The following is a 13,856-nucleotide window of genomic DNA, read 5'->3' as shown; positions in this document are numbered from 1 at the left end:
CTATTCTATACAGACAGTACTATTCTGTAGGTAGTACTATTCTATACAGGCAGTACTATTCTGTAGGTAGTACTATTCTATACAGGTAATACTTTTCTATACAGGTAACACTTTTCTATAGAGGTAGTTCTATTCTGTATAGGTAATACTATACAGATAATACTATTCTCTACAGGTAATACTATTCTATACAGGTAATGTCACGCTCTGATCTGTTTCACCTGTTCCTGTGATTGTCTCCACCCCCTCCAGGTGTCGCTTATTTACCCCAGTGTATTTATCCCTGTGTTTCCTGTCTCTCTGTGCCAGTGTATTTATCCCTGTGTTTCCTGTCTCTCTGTGCCAGTGTATTTATCCCTGTGTTTCCTGTCTCGCTGTGCCAGTTCGTCTTGTATGTTTAGTCAAGTCAACCAGCGTGTTTTTCCCGTAATCCTTTTCTATTCTCTTTTGATAGTCATCCTGGTTTTGACCCCTGCCTGACTCTGGGTTACTTTCCCACCTGCCTGATCATCCTGCCTGCTCTGACCTTGATTCTGCCTGCCCTTCGGTACCTATTGGACTCTGATCTGGTTTTGACCTTTTTGCCTGTCCATGACCATTCTCTTGCCGACACCTTTGGATTAATAAACATTGTAAGACTCCAACCATCCGCCCCATGTGTCTGCATCTGGGTCTCGCCTTGTGCTTTGATAGGTAATACTATTCTATACAGCTAATACTATTCTATACAGCTAATATTATTCTATACAGCTAATACTATTCTATACAGCTAATACTATTCTATACAGCTAATACTATTCTATACAGCTAATACTATTCTATACAGCTAATACTATTCTATACAGGTAATACTATTCTATACAGCTAATACTATTCTATACAGGTAATACTATTCTATACAGGTAAAACTATTTTGTACAGGTAATACTATTCTGTACTAGGGGCTGAAAGGCTCTACCTCTTTTTGAGGACCTTTGGGGACACTAAATCTGTACATGCTAAAACCCATATGGACTGGTCAGTATCATTTAAAGAGAACTTGATGAACAAATACATTTTGGTTGGGAAAAACGAGTAATTGTCTTCACATCTTGGGAGTTGTCTATTGCTTCAGGGAGTGTGAGGTATTTTCAGAATCCAGACATGCAAAAACGTCTGAAGGTAATGCTATGGTAGGCCAGGTGTATTAATAAACTCTATCAGTCAGTGTGGTGACTGTCCTCTATGGGTGTAGGGACCAGGGAGTGTGTCCGTGTTAGGTGATCTGAACTGCTGCTTGCTCCTAGCTCATTAGTTGCCAGGCCTTTGACCTTTAGCTGGGTACACCCAGTCCTCACACACACACACACTTTCTCTCTCTCTCCACCACTTTCACTTCATTAATCAGCACTTAGAGAGCTCTCTCAGCTAGCCCAAGGTCATACCCACAAACACAGGTATGCAGTGCTATGATTCATTATTGTTTCTCAGGACCTGCAGCAGCAGAGACTGGACTGGTGTCATTTCACTACACTGTGTCTGTCCTCGCATTACACACTTTAGTAACTTGAAGCTGCTCAGAACTTTACATCAAGAAAAAGCAGTGTTTGTGATGCTTTCACATTGTCTGAGACAAACAGCTGCTGCCAACAATACTTCAACATTCAGCTGGATGCAGGTCATGCCCAACATGAACACATGCGCACACACACACACACACACAGCTGTCAGAACGCCCTGCTCGCGTCGATTTATCATCAAGATAAATGTGTGCTTTCCTGCTCCCACGTCAACCCCTCAGCCCCTCAAGACAGAGCGATGGAAATGATAGCATGATGTTGTCTGTGGGTGAGTAGTAACAGAAGTGAACACAGCCAAGGACGAGAGACACAGGGCCTCTCTGTCCTCAGATCTATCCTCTCATCTCCCTGCAGAGTTGACGAGAGGAGAGACTGGAGGGTAGCAGCCTAACAGACACCACTGGTGATGAAGCACTGTACCTCTATGACACAGCACTACTGGATGTGATGACAGAGACAGAACAGGAGTTTTACGGAGTTTTATGTGTCAACCTGTTGGTTTAACTGTGGGCACAGAGCTGTCAGGACAGAGTACAGAACGACACCTGTTAGTCTTCTGATGAACTGCTTTCAGCTAGGAGGATTTATTCACACGAAGAACACTGTGGTGTTCACACACATGGCATGTATGGATGTAAGTATGGTGACGGTCTATGAATCAGTCTTCTAAAGGACCTCAACCTCCTCTACTGTTAGTCCTTCAGCCCTGACAAACCACAGCGCTCTGTGGAAGACAATGATCCATCTCTATTATGCTTACAGAACGTTTAAACAAAGTTCACCTTTTCTCCTCGACTGTGTACAGCTGGAGCATAGTGACCAGGCCCAGAGCAGGATAATAAAACATTAAAGTAAAAGGTCAGACGTCAGTTATTAGACTGCCCTGTGCTGTCTGCTAATAGTACGGCCTGCAGAGAGACACATTGATCAGCATGCTGTGTGTGTGTGTGTGTATGTGTGTGTGTGTGTGTGTGTGTGTGTGTGTGTGTGTGTGTGTGTGTGTGTGTGTGTGTGTGTGTGTGTGTGTGTGTGTGTGTGTGTGTGTGTGTGTGTGTGTGTGTGGTGCTAGTGCAGCCTGCAAAGGGAGGCATTGATCAGCCCCTGTCCCCTCTGACAGCCAGAAATACACACTGCTGTTTGTTCTCCTAATTGAGCAGGCACACACACACACACACACACACACACACACACACACACACACACACACACACACACACACACACACACACACACACACACACACACACACACACACACACACACACACACACACACACACACGACACGGACGGACGGAAACAGAAACATACACACCAACAGACACCTCTGGAGAGCGCTGCCGGATGTAATCTCACGGCACAGTGTGTTTATCTGACCTCAGCTCCAGTCAATCAATGGCAGGACTCCAGCAGGGGGCTCTGTCTGTGTGTGAGTGAGTGTGTGTGTGTGTGATACTGCAGACGAACACAGGCACGTAGTTAGAGTATTACCTCTTAAGGAAGATAAGCTTATTTAGATTCTAACCCAATCAGAGATGGAGAACGAGACATCATCACAGACATGCAGTAAGTGCTGTATATACTCAACCGGTAACTCAACTCTTTACATCTCCACAAAAGGTTCTGACCTCTGGTGTAGCAACTTTGTATTTTTGCCTTTTGATTTGCAAGGTCATTTGTTGCAATCCCTATCCCACACACATACCCACTTCGCACACACACCTTCGTTACAATACGTTGTAGTCTTTGTGTTATTTAAAGTCGTGAAAGTCCTTGTATCTATAGGTTGAAGCTGTGTGATGAATTACAGTAGTTTCTCCGTGCCTCTGTTCCATACCACAGGGTCAAAAACAAATCTTTGATCAGCCTCCATGAAGTTCTGATCAAAAACAATCGCTGCTTGTGTTCCCCTCACACTCGCTTATGACAACCCAACAGCAACACCCTCAGCCAACGTTGTACTTTCATATTGTCTCGTCACACGTTCTGCTCCTTATACAGGCTGAGTGATCCTAACATCAGTCATCTTGTGATTATGCAGTGTAGGCGAGCACCTGGCATGTTGATGAATGAAACAGTAGAATGACCCTGTAGTGTATATAGAGGATCAAATGAGCCACCAGCAGATCAACTAGCCATCCTGAGGAAATAGAAATGATGCTATTGATCTTGAAGACATACTGTGCGATTGTGTTGTTTTCAAGGATACTTTATGTATTTTATATGTGTATGTGAAAATAGGATGACTACAGTGCATGACTATTTAGACATGGATAATTGTATTCCAGACTTGATGGCCTCTCTTCACAATATGCTATCAGTATAAATGTGTCCCATGGAAAAGATCTAGTCAGTACAACCTGTCTCTCTCTGATCCACAGCGCTCCCTAGATGAACCTGTCCGACTCTTCATGAGGAAGAATGGAACAAACAGGCCAAATAGGTTATCAGGTCTTTTATTCTGGGAAGGAGGGAAGGAGGGAAGGGCAGGAAGGTTGTAAAAAGGGCTTTACACGTCCAGACGGCCTGTACGACACACGCACGCACGCACGCACACACACACACACACACACACACACACACACACACACACACACACACACACACACACACACACACACACACACACACACACACACACACACACACACACACACACACACACACACACCACAGGGCTGAGACAGGGCTCTCGGGCTTATTACGATGGACACCTCTGTCCCCCAGACACTTTAATAACCATTCTTTATGTTATAATAACAGAGCCCATTTTGGCATGGAGGGTTTCCATTACCCCGCCAATGTCCCTCATGTGCTGGGCAGATTAAGAGGCTTGTGCAGCTTAATGGCAGACAGAGGCAGATTGGTCTCTCCTTGTTAAAGAGACCATTTTACCGGACCGGGCGCCACTCAGGGGGAACTTATCTCAGAGTGGTGTAAAGTGCAGGGCGCAGGGGGGGCAGAGAGAGGCGCCGTGAAATGACAGGGAGGATATGAAGAGGAGGGTTTCTTCACAGATCTCACAGTGAGAGGATAAATGACTATTTAGATAGACACTGTGTCCATTCAGATGATCTGGTATTAGTGCTGCTCTCAAAGGCAAGATAAGGATCTGTCAATATGAATGATTTATTAAATGCTGAGTCTGTTGGTTTTCTTGAAATGCAATATAATGTGTCTGGAAAAGCTGAAAACACTCATACTGTACACATACAGGCAGGCAGGCAGGCAGGCAGGCAGGCAGGCAGGCAGGCACGCACGCACACACACACACACACACACACACACACACACACACACACACACACAGTCGATATGTGGAGAAAAAACATCGTAGAGCACTGTTTGCTAAATAATGCAAAACATGAAAAGCTTTTTTTTCCACACAGCACTCTATCAATAGACATATTGGCAAATTACTCTAATTTATCGGCTTTACCAGTGCTCAGCAATAATTCTCCTGTCTGCCAGTGATTAATAGGAGCTTTTAAGCATCCAGATTTTCCTTTATTACATTCAGACCACATTTCTCTTCCTAGGCCGAGCCTGGGCGTTGGTTTGTCAAATAATCTTTTGACCAGCATACATACAGCAACGTAACTGAGAAGTCTGATTATTAAAGACCAATTATTTGAAAAATGCCAAATTGCTACTTAGTGAGAGAAGGCTCAAAGCATCATGCTCAATGGTACTGCTCTATATTTCTGCCACGGAATACTGACAGACTAGAGCGGGACATACACACATAAACTAGGAATTACATTCTTTAAAAAAAAAAAATAACTGGAGAGCATTAAGATGTCTCAATGCTTATGACTGCCACAAAACGCAAGATCGTTTCTTGGATCACTGTCAACAGAACGAAGTACAATGTAGGCTTACACCATGGCCATGATAGAGGAGAGGCCATGCTCTTCTTTCAGGTGAATTATGTCTCTTGCAGGCCACCGTAGGAGGCAGGGGTCCGTCTGTGTGTGGCAGCTCTGACACATAATGAGCGGACAATCAGGCGGTCCATTGTATTTTAGGAAACTAATTTCCTTCTTAACAAAAGGTTCTGAAATACATTTGGAAATTTGCTTTTGATGGAGCATTTATCAATCCTGCCGACAAACATGGAGAGGAGAGAGGAGGGAGATGGCTCCTGATACAGGCAGTATATCACGGCAACGAAATCAGGACAAATGGAGAGACTGATTTCCAAATTGTATTCGCACAACCTGTTACAGAGACACGTGTGTCGATCATTGACAAGGTTATTCAGTAGTTGTATAAACACACACACACACACACACACACACACACACACACACACACACACACACACACACACACACACACACACACACACACACACACACACACACACACACACACACACACACACACACACACACACATACAGGTGAAGGACACAGGACACAGTGCCCTAAATGTGAACCCAGCTCAGCTCAGTGTTGATGAGAAAAGCTGCTCTGGTGAGGAAGCCGTCCCAAATGATCCAGCACACGAGCAGGTGTGAACGAGACAATTAAGAGCTTTAATGAGAAGAAGGTGAGGATGTAGGGAGGAGAGGGGGAAGGAGAGCATGGAGAGAGGAGAGAGGAGACAGGAGCTGCATACCTTAGATGCCTTCCAATATACATCTAAAGAGCTTCTCTAGTGAATCTGACTCCAGCTCAGCTCTGCTCTGTCTCTCACTACACTATGATAAAAAAAGGTGCTATCTAGAAACTAAACGGGTTCTTCAGATGTCCCCATAGGAGACATCACTCTTTAACAGTCTGGGTCAGTTGATTGTGAAATCATGTTTCATTCCAAAATGAAACTATGGAGACAGTGACCTAGATATTCTACTCTGCAGCCTCTCTCTCTCTCTCTCTCTCTCTCTCTCTCTCTCTCTCTCTCTCTCTCTCTCTCTCTCTCTCTCTCTCTCTCTCTCTCTCTCTCTCTCTCTCTCTCTCTCTCTCTCTCTCTCTCTCTCTCTCTCTCTCTCTCTCTCTCTCTCTCTCTCTCTCTCTCTCTCTCTCTCTCTCTCTCTCTCTCTCTCTCTCTCTCTCTCTCTCTCTCTCTCTCTCTCTCTCTCTCTCTCTCTCTCTCTCTCTCTCTCTCTCTCTCTCTCTCTCTCTCTCTCTCTCTCTCAGGTTTTGTGTTGTATTTTCATCTGTGACCGTGTCTCTTCTCCCCATTATAGAGTGGTCCCAGTCCCCAGGCCAGAGGGATAATTAGATTTGGAAAAACTGAGAATAAATCTCCCTGCTCCCTAAAAACACACCCAGCACTCCAGATTATGCAAATCGACTCCTCATGGTTCCTTTGAATGGAGGCAGAATGGGAGAGTTAACCATCACCAGGAGGCCTGTAGCACTGGGAGGGGAGCTAGCCACAGCTACTGAGATAAACATACAGAGAGTTCATCTAGAGGGCAGAATGGATGAGGAACCTATTGAACTACAGATGTAGGATCTTAATTTGATCACAATTTTGCTGATGAAAAATTTGCTGCATAGCAGGAAATGTAAGCTTGTAGTGCATTCAAAAGTGCTTCTAAAGTTTGTAATGTCCACTTTAAAATGTCAGACTTGATTTGGCTTAATAAAAAAGTATCAACACCTACAAAAAATATCCATGAATTATAATCCACATAATAATTCACATTTACTGTTGCTGCAGGATTATTTTTGTGCTGTAGCAAACTGTCTCAAATTATGATCTTACATCTGTAACAGTGTGATGTTAATGCTGTGCACTAATTAACTGTGATGTTTTAATTACATGATGTTGTAATTAGGAGGAAGGTTATCTCTCGTTATCCCTTACTTTTTGATCTGGACTTTAGATGTTCCCAGATCTGTAAAGACTCCAGAGTACTCAGTATGCGTTTGGAGGTAGGAACTCACTCACCCACACATCCAACTTTCTCACCTGAAAAATACTTCTACGTTACCAAATGATTAAAGATTAATTTGGAAGAATTCATTAGTATTCATTAGTTGACATGGTGTATAATACACTTGCTGTATGGTCCAGTCAAGCTTTGTTGTATTTCCAACAGAGTTCACAGCAGAGAGAATAGCCCATCCTCAGGGAGAGATAGAACTCTTCCCTCTGTCTCCGTTTTCATTATCTCTGTCTCCGTTTTCATTATCTCTGTCTCCGTTTTCATTATCTCTGTCTCCGTTTTCCTTATCTCTGTCTCCGTTTTCCTTATCTCTGTCTCCGTTTTCCTTATCTCTGTATCCGTTTTCCTTATCTCTGTATCCGTTTTCATTATCTCTGTCTCCGTTTTCATTATCTCTGTCTCCATTTCATTATCTCTGTCTCTGTTTTCATTATCTCTGTCTCCGTTTTCCTTATCTCTGTCTCCGTTTTCCTTATCTCTGTCTCCGTTTTCCTTATCTCTGTCTCCATTTTCATTATTTCTGTCTCCTTGTGTTAGAACCCACACACAGCTTTTATATCTAACAGCTTCAATGCCCTCTTTCTCTCGTGTCTCTCTCTCTCTTTAACACATTCTCTCTCCTCTTGATTATTTCTCTCCTCTCTCCCTCATTACCTCACAATGTGCAAAGACTGTTAAATGAATTTTCTTCCAAGCGTCACTGTACTTTCCTGTGAACGGTCCCAGTGCTAAATGTTGTTTATCACACGCTAAGTGCTGGAGATAATGTGTGGTCCGGTCTTAAAACTCAACGCAATGATGCCACAGTGGTGGCAAATTGCTGTAGTTAAAACACATGCTGAAATTACCAGTGGCAATTTGTGTGTCGGAAATGCTCTATTCTCTTCAGTTTATTGTTAGCTTGTTGTTAGTGGTGTCACACTTTAGAGAGAGCTAAAGACGGAGGAGGGCGCCCTGATGTACTTATCTCCTCTTAGCTTCCTGTACATAACAAAACAATCATGTCTTTGTCTGTTTATGATGTCTGTGATGCTTCTGACTGAGATACAATGTGATCGTCTACACTTCTGGGACAGTCCTGATTGTTGTGTGCTGTGTCCCGATGTGTACTCGGCTTATAGAATCACACAAGAGAGTCAAGCGCTTGAGGGTGAAACTGCAAAACGCCAGAAAACAACGCAGATCCCACTGGTGTTATGAAATGACCCGTATCAGAATAATAGCAGTTTAACTATGCATGAACTCCAGAGAATACTGGGAGAGAGAAACAATGAATTATCTCACCATGTAATTATTATTCATATGTTTGACAAATAGGAGAGGAGCTTTAGAGATGCATCCAACCGAGAGAGAGAGACAGAGAGAGAGAGAGAGAGAGAGAGAGAGAGAGAGAGAGAGAGAGGTAGAGAAGGAGAATGGGAGAATGGGAGAAAAGAGAGGAGAGACTCACTCGAGCGGGAGGGAGAAACAGTATGACAGAAAATGAGAAAGAGAGAGTGGGAGGGAGAAAGGAGAAAGAGGAGGGAGAGAGGGACAAGGTTGGAGGAGGGAGATTCTCTTGAGAGTGAGTGTTATTAATCTGAGTGTCAGCACCTCTACCCACGCTCCTCTGGGGCGGAAATCTAGGGTTATGAAAGCCGCTCTCCCAGATGAAATACCACACCTGTCTACACACAGAGATGAGAGGAATAAAAGTAACAGGAAGTGAAGAGAGGGAAAGAAAGAGAGCGATGTGTGTAGGATGGAGATAGCGACAGAAAAAGTGAAAGAGTCTGAATGTTAGACTCGGGCCCTTGCAGAGACGATGGCAAAAGACATGTGAAAAACGCATGTCTTGATTCTTAAATTGCCTGTCATCAATTTACTTGTGAAATAGAGTAACATGGAGCTGAGTCCTGGTAGTCCGGAGGGAAGACCGGCTGTAAGAAAGTATATTAGAACTCCCATAAGTGAAGCTTCAACATTATGTTTCATCATTACAGGTTCCACCGCTGTATCCTCTATGAGACATACTCACTGTCGTTTAGTCATTCAATTAAGGGGAAAGTACATGAGTGTAATAACCTCTGAGCAGGGTATTATACCTACACTGGAGGTATCAGGTATGAGGATTGACTAATTTGTAATGCCCTTGGGTTAGAGAAAGATTATTGAACTATGTTTAACATATACATGTTAGCAACTGCATGGATGCCAATACTTTTTGATGCATTGCGAAGGCCAATTCAAACAGTTTCACTTGAAGCAGACGAATCTGCACGTGTGTGCATGTGTTTGTGTGTACGTGCCTTATTAACCAAATGCAGAGTCAGCAAAGGTGTCTAGTGGACCAGTGATGTCTTAGAATGGCTCATCAAAAAACAGCAGCCAGCTAGCCAGCAGTGAGATGCTATTTATGCGAATGACAAATCAAATCAAATGTTATTGTTTGAGTACAAATAATGAACAGACGTGGGTGTAGCGAAATGCTTACTTTTCTAGCTCCAAAAGTGCAGTACTACCTAACAATACAAAACAACACACACAAATCCCAAAAAGAAAAAGAAAAGGATTAAGAAATATTGAAATATTACACCGAGCAATGTCAGAGTCTGGAAAATAAATATATACAGAACCAGTCAAAAGATTGGACACACCTACTCATTCCAGGGTTTTTCTTTATTTGTACTATTTTCTACATTGTAGAATAACAGTGAAGACATCAAAACTATGAAATAACACATATGGAATCATGTAATAAGTGAAAAAGTTTTAAACAAATCCAAATATATTTTATATTTGAGATTCTTCAACGTAGCCACCCTTTGCCTTGATGACAACTTTGCACACTCTTGGCATTATGGACAGTACAGTATGTGAATAGAAAAGGTGTGTACAGCAGTAGCAATACTGAACAAAAAAAATACAATTTCAAAAGATTTGACTAAATTACAGTTCATAAACTCAGCCAAAAAAGGACCCTGTCTTTCAGAACTCCCATAAAAAAGTCCAAATAACTTCACAGATCTTCATTGTAAAGGGTTTAAACAATGTTACCCATGCTTGTTCAATGAACCATAAACAATTAATGAACATGCACCTGTGGAATGGTTGTTAAGACACTAACAGCTTACAGACAGTAGGCAATTAAGGTCACAGTTAGGAAAACTTAGGACACTAAAGAGGCCTTTCTACTAACTCTGAAAAACACCAAACGAAAGATTCCCAGGGTCCCTGCTCATCTGCGTGAACGTGCCTAGGAATGCTGTAAGGAGGCATGAGGACTGCAGATGTGGCCAGGGCAATAAATTGTCCGTACTCCGTACTGTGAGACGCCTACAGGGAGACAGGACGATAGCTGATCGTCCTCGCAGTGGACCACGTGTAACAAAACCTGCACAGGATAGGTACACCCGAACATCACACCTGCGGGACAGGTACAGGATGGCAACAACGACTGCCCGAGTTACACCAGGAACGCACAATCCCTCCATCAGTGCTCAGACTGTCCGCAATAGGCTGAGAGAGGCTGGACTGAGGGCTTGTAGGCCTGTTGTAAGGCAGGTCCTCACCAGACATCACCGGAAACAACATCGCCTATGGGCACAAACCCGCTGGACCAGACAGGACTAGCAAAAAGTGCTCTTCACTGACGAGTCACGGTTTTGTCTCACCAGGGGTGATGGTCGGATTCGGGTTTATCGTCGAAAGAATGAGCGTTACACCGAGGCCTGTACTCTGGAGCGGGATTGATTTGGAAGTGGAGGGTCCGTCATGGTCTGGGGCGGTGTGTCACAGCATCATCGGACTGAGCTTGTTGTCATTGCAGGCAAGCTCAACGCTGTGCGTTACAGGGAAGACATCCTCCTCCCTCATGTGGTACCCTTCCTGCAGGCTCATCCTGACATGACCCTCCAGCATGACAATGCCACCAGCCATACTGCTCGTTCTGTGCGTGATTTCCTGCAAGACCGGAATGTCAGTGTTCTGCCATGGCCAGCAAAGAGCCCGGATCTCAATCCCATTGAGCACGTCTGGGACCAGTTGGATTGGAGGGTGAGGGTTAGGGCCCTTCCCCCCCAGAAATGTCCGGGAACTTGCCTTGGTGGAAGAGTGGGGTAACATTTCATAGCAAGAACTGGCCAATCTGGTGCAGTCCATGAGGAGGAGATGCACTGCAGTACTTAATGCAGCTGGTGGCCACACCAGGTACTGACTGTTACTTTTGATTTTGACCCCCCCTTTGTTCAGGGACACATTATTCCATTTCTGTTAGTCACATGTCTGTGGAACTTGTTCAGTTTATGTCTCAGTTGTTGAATCTTGTTACGTTCATACAAATATTTACACATGTTAAGTTTGCTGAAAATAAACGCAGTTGACAGTGAGAGGACGTTTCTTTTTTTGCTGAGTTTATGAGGAAAACAGTCAATTTAAATGATTGAATTCGGCCCTAATCTATGGATTTCACATGACTGGGAATACAGATATGCACCTGCTGTTTACATGTACCGTAAAATAAATGGGCCTCATGTTGCAGTATTTTGTGCATTCAAATTGCCAATCGATAAAATTCAATTGTTTTCGTTGTCCGTAATTTATGCCTGCCCATACCAACCGCCACCATTGAGGCACTCTGTTGACATCAGCAAACCACTCGCCCACACGACGTCATACACAAATTGTCTAAAACAACGTCGGATGCGGGTTATGGTAGATAAATGAGCATTAAATTCTCTGGTGGACATTCCTGCAGTCAGCTTGCCAATTGCAAACTCCCTCAAAGAGACATCTGTGGCATTGTTTTGTGTGACAAAACTGCACATATTAGTGGACTTTTATTGTCACCAGCACAACGTGCACCTGTGTAATGATCATGCTGTTTAATCAGCTTCTTGATCTGCCACACCTGTCAGGTGGATGGATTTTCTTGACAAAGGAGAAATGCTCACTAACAGGGATGTAAACAAATTTGTGCAGAACATTTGAGAGAAATGAAACATTGGACCAACACTTTACATGTTGCGTTTATATTTTGTTCAGTGTAAATAGGATAGGCCTTGACTAAAATACAGTATATGCATATGAAATGAGTAAAACAGTATGTAAATATTATTAAAGTGACCAGTGTTTAATGACTATGTACATAGGGCAGCAGTCTCTAAGGTGCAGGGTAGAGTACCAGGTGGTAGCCGATAGTGACAGTGACTAAAGATCAGGGTACAGGGTACAGGGCACAGGCCGGCTAGTGGTGACTATTTAACAATCTGATGGCCTGGAGATAGAAGCAATTTTCCAGTCTCTCGTTCCCAGCTTTGATGCACCTGTACTGTCTCCGCCTTGTAGATTGTAGCGGACTGAACAAGCCGTAGCTTGGGTGGCTGTCACGCCCTGACCATAGAGAGCTGTTTATTCTCTATGGTGGTTGGGGCGTGACAATGACTAGGGTGGGTTATCTAGGTGATTTATGATTTATGTTGGCCTGGTATGGTTCCCAATCAGAGGCAGCTGTTTATCGTTGTCTCAGATTGGGGATCATATTTAGGCAGCCATTTCCTCATTGTGCTTTGTGGGATCGTGACTGTGTATAGTTGCCTGTGAGCACTATAGCAGTTTCATGTTTCGTTTGTTCGTTTATTGTTTTGTTTTGCTGTGAGTTTTCAAAAAGTAATAAAAAGATGTGGAACCCAGATCACGCTGCGCTTTGGTCCAGTTATTATAATGATCGTGACAGTGGCTGAGGTCCTTGATTATTGCTTGGCCTTCCTGTGACACCGGTAGATGTCCTGGAGGTTCAGGCAGTGTGCCCCCGGTGATGCTTTGGGCTGATCGCACCACCCTCTGGAGAGCCCTGCGGTTGCGGACGGTGCAGTTGCCGTACAGGCAGTAATACAGCCCGACAGGATGCTCTCGATGGTGCATCTGTAGAAGTTTGTGAGGGTCTTACGGGCCAAGACAAATTTATTTAGCCTCCTGAGGTCGAAGAGGGGCTGTGGCGCCTTCTTCACCACACTGTCTGTGTGGATGGATCATTTCAGGTTGTCAGTGATGTGCACACTGAGGAACTTGAAGCGTTTCACCCTCTCCACTGCAGTTCTGTCGATGTGGATGGGGGTCAATTACCAGATCCTTCGTTTTATTGATGTTGAGGGAGAGGTTATTTTCCTGGCACCACTCAGCAAGAGGCCTCACCTCCTCTCCACCTCTGACTGTTGTGTCGTCTGCAAAGAGTTGCCAAAAAGATAACGACGCTCTCTGTACAGTACAGAATCATCTGTTAGGGCCAGAGAGAGTGAGAAAGAGAGAGAGAGGGGGGGGGGGGGGTAGCGAGATTGTTATTTAAATTAGTTAGAGAGAGAGAGAGAGAGAGAGAGAGCGAGAGAGAGGAAAAGTGATGGGCCCAGTATTTTGTAAAAC

Source organism: Salvelinus namaycush, chromosome 13 (assembly GCF_016432855.1).
Source record: "Salvelinus namaycush isolate Seneca chromosome 13, SaNama_1.0, whole genome shotgun sequence".
Lineage (NCBI taxonomy): Eukaryota > Metazoa > Chordata > Actinopteri > Salmoniformes > Salmonidae > Salvelinus > Salvelinus namaycush.
This window is presented reverse-complemented; position numbering follows the sequence as displayed.